Source organism: Neolamprologus multifasciatus, chromosome 15 (assembly GCF_963576455.1).
Source record: "Neolamprologus multifasciatus chromosome 15, fNeoMul1.2, whole genome shotgun sequence".
Classification (NCBI taxonomy): domain Eukaryota; kingdom Metazoa; phylum Chordata; class Actinopteri; order Cichliformes; family Cichlidae; genus Neolamprologus; species Neolamprologus multifasciatus.
The window spans coordinates 27567205-27574998 of NC_140453.1; the positions used below are offsets into that span (position 1 = coordinate 27567205).

The 7794-nt window shown below is 41.6% G+C and overlaps 1 long non-coding RNA gene across 1 annotated transcript; it reads left to right on the forward strand.

The window, feature by feature from the left end:
• The first annotated feature begins 6734 nt into the window (after positions 1–6734).
• On the forward strand, positions 6735–7566 carry LOC146502320 (uncharacterized). The gene is made up of 2 exons (XR_014869533.1): positions 6735–6996; positions 7079–7566. It is a non-coding gene; the product is annotated as an uncharacterized LOC146502320 (long non-coding RNA).
• Positions 7567–7794: the final 228 nt, after the last annotated feature.

Consider the following 7794-nt stretch of genomic DNA (forward strand, 5'->3'; position numbering starts at 1 on the left):
TGCAGGAAAAAGATCTCATGCAGTGGAGACGGAGAGTGTTAAATCCAAGGCTCGTTTCACTATACGGGGGAGATTTCTAGACAGCTTCAGCTGACAGAGCTGTGACGAGACGCCTATTAAGCCCAGATGAAAAGTGAGGCTGAGCAAAAGAATGCTGACCTTAACAACTCTGCATTAAAACTGTGCAGGACAGTGACGGACCAACATGGATGATCGGGCAGCAAAAAGGGCGTGCCAGAGACACGAGTAGTAACTGAGGTCAGAAGGCACCTCAGATTGGACAAAAGCAGCAGAAGAACATAAGCTGAAGACACAGGTGTCGGGGCTCAGCCAGGAGCTGACCTCTGAGAAGAGCTGAACAGCAGAGCTGCAGAAGGCCGTGGAGCAAAGCAAGGAAAACATCAATAAACTTCAATCTGACGTGTACGGAAAAGACTCTGAGGTTTCTGCCCTCAGTGAGAGCTCAAGACATCAGAGCAGAAACTGAGCATGGCTCAGGAGGAGCTGGCTGCTAATCGAACCCATCAGTCAGGCTTAGAGTCCCAGATACAGGACTTGAAATCAGGCCGGAGCTTGCTGGAGCAGGAGGTTGCCAAACCTGACGAGAAGCTCCAACAGCAGGAGCAAACCCTGAAGGAGCTGCAGAAGCAAAAAGGGTCAGGTTAAGGAGGAGCTGGACAAGGAGAAGATGCAGGACACTGGAGAAAAGGACTGCCTCAATTGGGGTCAGAACCAGTATGGACAGAACTTTGGGCAGCAGCACCAATGGACGCAAACGGACTGAAAAGGGGGAGGCAGGACCCCGGGCCACGCTTCAGGCCATGGTTTACCCAGAACACCAGAACAGGAAAGTGATGAACACAAACACACACATCTACATACACTGACTCAGAATTAAGAGAAACACACATACGAACACATATGCACTCGTTGATTGACTGAGAAATGACACACACACACGCACATAAATCGAAATGCTGATTCAATTCACGGAGAAGTGATCCACACACACACACATACACATGTTTGTGCAATGAAGAGTGATACACACACACGCTGATGCAATGAAGAATGCTTTACTAACAAATGCTATGCTGATACGCAAAATGCTGCACACGAACGTCCAAATACAGAATTTGTTACAACAACAAGAAGCCATTGATTGTTAATTGGTTAAATGCATTTCATGTCACCCAGAGGACATTTGTGTAGATTTAGGGGACAGGGTCTAAAGCAGTTTGGTTATGAAAACAATGTCTGTGAGTGATGTCTGTTTATGGCTCAAGGCCTCGACTGAATTGTTTACTGTGCTTCGCACAGCCTGATAAGGAGCAGCGGTACAGAGTGAAAATGATGAATTAACGGTGTGAGCCTTATTTCGGAGCGCCACATTTTTGTGATTGAGATTTAATTGAAGGAGGAACACACTAAAAAAAAAGAAAAGAAAAAGAAAAGGGGGCCAGCCCTTGGATTTACGTAAGCATCCCACGTGTATTTAATACAATTGCCTCAGGCTTTAAAGATCTGTACAAAATTCAACAGGAAATCATAGCTTCCCTGTATTTCCTATATTGTTGGCATGCTGGTGAGTGCTGTTGCTCCACAGTAAGAAGGTCCTGGGTGCAAGTCCACAGTCTGGCTAGTTTGCAGGGGGTTTTCTCTGGGTATTCTGGTTTCCTGCCACAGTGAAAAGTCATGCAGCTGTTAGAGCTAGGTTAATTGATGATTCTAAATTATCCGTGAATGTAAGTGTAAATGGTTGTTTGTTTCTATGTGATAGATTGGTGACCTGTCCGGGGTGCACCCTGCCTCGTAACCTATCACTCCAGGGTTATTTCCCAGCCCTCCTGCAATCAGGATAAAGATAGGAGGATGGTAGTTGTTGTAGACCCATTCAATTTTTATGGTAACCAGAATCTAGACTTTGTTGAACCGTATGCAATATGAAGACAACATGTAGTATTTAAGGGACCAAGTAGAAATTTGGATAAAAGTTATTGAATAGTGTTGAAATAAAATGACAGAATTGTGAAGGATTAAAATATTCCAGGAGCTCAACTTGCTCCATCTGAACATGTTTTAATCGTGTTTTATGAACCCAAAATGCACAGGTTTACTGAATATGAAAAGGTTGTGTTGATTTAACTCAGTTGTTTAAGTTTCTACCAAAGCAAAACATTTGTGTGCAACTAGTGTCCACTATTGAATCAAATAAGTCCAACACATTTTTGTTAGTGCAAAAAGAAGTTACGGTACCTGTATTCCTACACAATATTGTCCCGGGACAGAGAAAAACTTTCTGGTGAAGTTTTGGTTGATTTTGGGTTTTGCTTAACACTAGGTTGATTTTATCAGTGAGGTTTGGATTGTTTTCTTTCTCTAAGAGAGAGAAAGGTGGTTTTATGCTTGGACATGTTTCCAACGGGCCCCAGTATTTGTTATTATATGAGTATTTTATTGGTTATGTTTGTTTTTGCTTTTGTTAAAGTGCACTGAAATAAGAACATCTGAGAGGAGTGATCCACCGGTGGTGATATTTTGGTATTTGTGAGTTCCTGATTTAATAAATCAGCTCTTTAATCCAGGCCTGAGTGATTGAACTATAAAGCGCTATAAAACATGATTACTAGAAACAGTCGCAAAGTATTTTTCTCCATAATTATAATGGGCTTGGAGAAATTCACTTATATGGGACATTGATCACATGAGAAGTCCTGAGCCTAAAAGGATTGCAGCGAGTCAATCCAGTGCAAAAAACAAGGAACTGTTTTCCTTCAAAATGATGACGTCATCTTGCTGGCTTGCATCTCGAATAGGTTGCGTGAGAGACTCCATAATCAGCAATATCTGGTATGAATGTGTATGAATGTATGCATGTGACTGGACTGTGATGGACTGACGACTAAAAGTTTTAACTGACTTGATACTGAGACAAGAACGGTACCGACTTTAGGATTAGTAAATGTCCACAAACAATTCACCCAGCCTGTAAAAGAAGGGTGGATGTTTTGTCTTGCTTTGTTTTGTTTTTGCAGGAGTAGAAGGATGACAGAGACTAAAGGGGGAGGCTGTAGCTTCACATGAGTGTGAACTGCAGACTTAACCCTTTGGTTGCTAATTTTGAGCTACTGATGTTTCCATCAAGAAAATTGTGTTTTATTAGCTGTGTTTTGATTAATGTATCACATTATATTGTTGGGAATGTTAAATGCTAAAGTGGAGAGAAGCTTTGATTTCACTCCTGACTGAACATGTTATTATTAACCATAGCAGGCCACTGTAAAAAGCCAATTAATTTTGATAGAAAAAGTAAAAAAAACCCTCTATTGATGTCTATGAATAACAGGGGAATGATAGACTTGTCACATTCAAAATAGAGATATGTAATGACAAATACTGGTCCATGTCATTTAGGTTCTCCATTGAAATAGTCAATAATTTAGAAAAGTAGGATAGAACCGACAGGGGCATGTGCTGAGATGCGGTGCTGCACAAGAACAAGAGCAAAATAAAGAAAAATTATTATGTTTAGTTTTGATAAATTAAAATTAAAATGTACCATTACACTCAGAGGATCAATATGAAATTCAATATATGCTAATTTTGTATGAAGTACGTGACTGATAACTGTTCTGTCCTGAGTTTTTGTTTTTACAGCACCCACTTGACCACACCAACAGTTTCTCGCCACCAAAAGGGGGTACTTGCAAAGAATAGGGAGGAATATCATCAGAAGTGGGAAAGGTAAGCCCCGATGGGGGTGATAACATCATTAATTTCACGTATGGTCAAATTCTTAAAATTTGACCCCTAACATGAAAAATTCTTCAAACATTTAGAGACAGAGTGGAGTTCTAGATAAACATAATGTAGCAAACCACATAAGGATGGAGCGTTGGAGTCAATAAGATGGTGAAAAAACACGCAGAAAAAAATGTTGATCATGTTGATTATGTTTATTCCAGTGTGCAGAGATTGGCTAATCCAGGAAATGTTATAAAATGGATTGTCGGAACAGTCAGCGTTAAAGTCACCTTTGACAGTCCAGACTAAGATGGCGTTGGACATCTTCAGGGCGGAAAAGGGTTGGTGTGACCAAGGTGTGGTCTGGCTTGTTGTATGTATATTTCAAGATGATATGGCTCTAGATGGACCAGTTACCAGGGCATGGAAGGAAGACAGACTCATTAAATGAGGAGAAGGAATTTTCTGGGGTTGAAGATCCTCTGGGTGAGTGGTTGACTAAAAGCATGCATAAAATAAAAGCTATTTTTTGTTATTGATTGGTAATAGATTGATAATTGGCCACATTTACAGCTGTATTGACTTGTTGTGGACGTAGTCTACTTCATGTTTAAACACTCTAATTAGCAGATTGAAAATAGTGACAGTAAAGGAAGAATATGCAGCACCACCCTGTCAGATGCCAGTGCCGGTAGGGCTCAGTGATGAATCAGGTGAGCTGGATTCATGGCTGAATTAAAACATAGATACCCCTGCTGTGGTCAGTAAGGGAAAAACAGGGGGAAATAAAATTGAAAACAGGCATCTATAAACGTTTATGTGTGAAGTTTATAAACGGGATAAAAAGGGGGTGTTTTACTGTTATTGTAGCATCAGCATTATTGTTACATCAGAATCATATAACAAGCATTGCATTGCATTTATTGAAGCTATTGACATTACATTAATATTTGTATTACAGTGATTGTTATAACCTCATGTTAGTCTTCTATTTACAGGTGTCAAAAGTAGTCAACAAGTTTATGTTGAAGTGAAGTTCATATTAATACAGGTTTTGTTTGTAGACACTTGGGAAGACGCAGGCTCTGGGCGGAGCCAGGAGTTGAACAGATCTAACATGACAATTAAATTGATTTCATTCCCTAATACAGGATAACAAGACCGGAGCAACGACACTGGATAGGAGAAAGTCTGATACTTTCTAAGATACGAGGTCACTAACCTTTTCTTTTAATTTTCTAGCCTCGTTGAATTGACACATGTTAGAATTAGAAATGGCTAATTTGTTTTTGATGTCTTTTATTAGAATGAGTGGTTTTAATCATTTTCATACATACCTTGCAAATGTGCTTATAATGAGTTGGCACTCGGTCTTTTGAAGGTCATAAGCTTCGTTCGGCGATAGTCCGGACTGATAAAGTGTAGGAAATGCCAGTGCAGCGGGCTAAATGCAAACACGCTTACACATACACTAAATTAGGATAAGTCCTTGGGACATTCTGAATCTTCTAAACCAATTCTGAACCACCAAAAGATTAGTAGAGAGCAACATTAGATTGTTAGAGCTAGGAAGAGAGGTGTTTTGGTTTTCTGTCTCTTACAGAGAAAGGAACAGACACCAGACGAGGTCACAGATATACGAGGATCCTTCGCAGCAGAGACAGACACGGTGACTGCGGAAACATCAACTGGGTTCAAGTGTCATGGCATTTTGGGCTCCAGTTAGTCACCTCAAAAGGATGGATCCCATAAACACAGCAATAACCATGAAGGGGTTGACGGAAATCCAGGAACACCAGACCAACAACGTTCGAGAGGCTCTTGGTCATAAGGGGGACACGTTCCTGTTCCTTTTTCTGGGGAACACAGCTGTGACCCCAGAATACACAGATCATTGTTTGAAATTGGGGCAGAATAATCCCCTGATCTGTGCAACGACTGAAGGGTTGTCTAACCCCTGAGGTTGAAGGAAACAAGAGCAGAGGATCACCCGACTGGAAGACACTGGTGCCTACAGCAATAAAATAAAGGTTAAAAGCTCCTCGGACAGAGGTTCTAGTCTGAGTACGTTTGGAGGGTATAAGGTAGCACCGAAATAAAGCTGTGGGAGAACTGGGGAGTGATGGGAGTAAGAAAAACTTTTATTACAACAACAACAGTAGGTACTACTGTTGTTGTTGTAATAAAAGTTTTTCTTGCATCTGAACTGCGCAAACACAGAGGTCATCTCACATATGGTTCACCCAACAGGGGGACAAAGGGCCTCAGGAGTAAGAAGAAATGAACCCGGCAACACTGGATTGCAGGGTGTAAGTGAGCTCTTTAAAGAGCTCATCAGGGGGAATTGTCGGATTATAATATTATTTTATGCCATGTTAGACCCCTAATAAAAGATTGTGAATTATTATGTAGTTTTAGTTTGCATTATTCTCCTGAATTAGAAGAAGGTGATAACTATTACATTTGGTAAACTGATTTGCATTATATTAGACTGCTGATTTATTGTGAATGAATGATATTGTTTTATGATGCATTATACTGTGAGTTATAAGAAATACTGTTCCAGAAAGTCATTGCCTTATTTGTCTGGTTAGAAGAGAACAGAGCATACTGCCCCATCTCAGCAGGAGCAGATAAACAGGGAGCCAAGGTCGTAGCTTAGGTGCTGTGTGAGAAAAGAATGTGAATGTTTAGGCTTTTATGATTAGGTGGGGGCCACTAGAGGCTATAAGAATTTGATCAAGGCTCCACCATTTTGAGATCTGATGCTGTCTGCTGTATGGTGTCCATCTCCCACGCGTGTATTCCTTAAATCATCGTTTGACTTGACCCGGCCGGACTAGTGTGGTTATTTTTGGTTTTTCCTCTTGTATCCATCCCCAATATTTGAATCCGTAACACCTGTTATTACCACACACCAAATCCGGTCGTTGATACTTGCTGGCTTGTGTAGCCATAAGGTAACAAAAGCTCAACACTGCGCCTAGCATCTGTCACGGTCGGACGGTCCTCCCCGGACGACCTGCTTGTTTATTTGTGATGTGTGTGCGCCTTCCTCTCTTTCTCTCTTCCTCCCTATTCTGCGGGTCGGGCTATGTCTAGGGGCGGCGTCTCCGAGAGAGCGAGAAAGGCCGACCTCTGACCCGGAAGGGTAACCTTCAGCTCCAGCTGCCGCTAATCATTCCTCACTACACAGAGGTATTTAACGGGGTGTCCAGACGGCAGTCGACGCTGGATTGTACTCGGAGCTCGGTAGATAAGTGTGCTCGTGATCTTATAACCCGCATAGCAAGGCAAGCCTTCTTATCCGCTGTTGTGTTTGCTCGTCTCTCAGGTGGAGAAGTACGGGACGGAGAAGTGGAGAAAAGGGGTTCACTGGTGTTTTCGGGAGGAGGAATTCACACGGAAGGAGTGCACACCGACCTCACGGGGAAACTCGCCTTCACCACTTTTGGGATTTAGAGAAAGGACATTGTTGGATATCTCACTGTTTGAAGACTGTATTTCTAGCACTGTAAATAAACGCACTGTCGGCATCAACCCAGAGCTCCGTGCCTGAATCCATACCGCTCATTAGCCCTGACAGCATCCTGGACACTTCTGTTGTGTTTTGCATGTGTTTTGGAGTTTTTACGTGCTTCAGAGTTTGTACGTGCTATGGAGTTTTTTTACATGTTTTGGAGTTTTTACGCTCTTCGGGGTTTGTACGTGCTATGGAGTTTTTACGTGTTTTGGAGTTTGTACATGCTTTGTCTCTAGCGGCCACTGTAAATATACTTGCCTTTTGCACACAGCCTGTAAAATGTCAACAACAAAAGGAGTGTGTAAAGCATCTATATTGTAGTGATGGCAGTATACTGTGTATATTTATACTGGCAGTATGGAAAATGATCAAATGCTTAAATGGAAATGATCATTTAGGTGAGGTGTAGTTGGGGTGTGGACAGTGGTTCTGCTTTTGTAACGTTGAGGTATGGACAGCTACACCTGCCTGTTCATATTTTACTCTGTAAAAACTACATTTTCACTGCTTTTATAACCTTTTTAGTG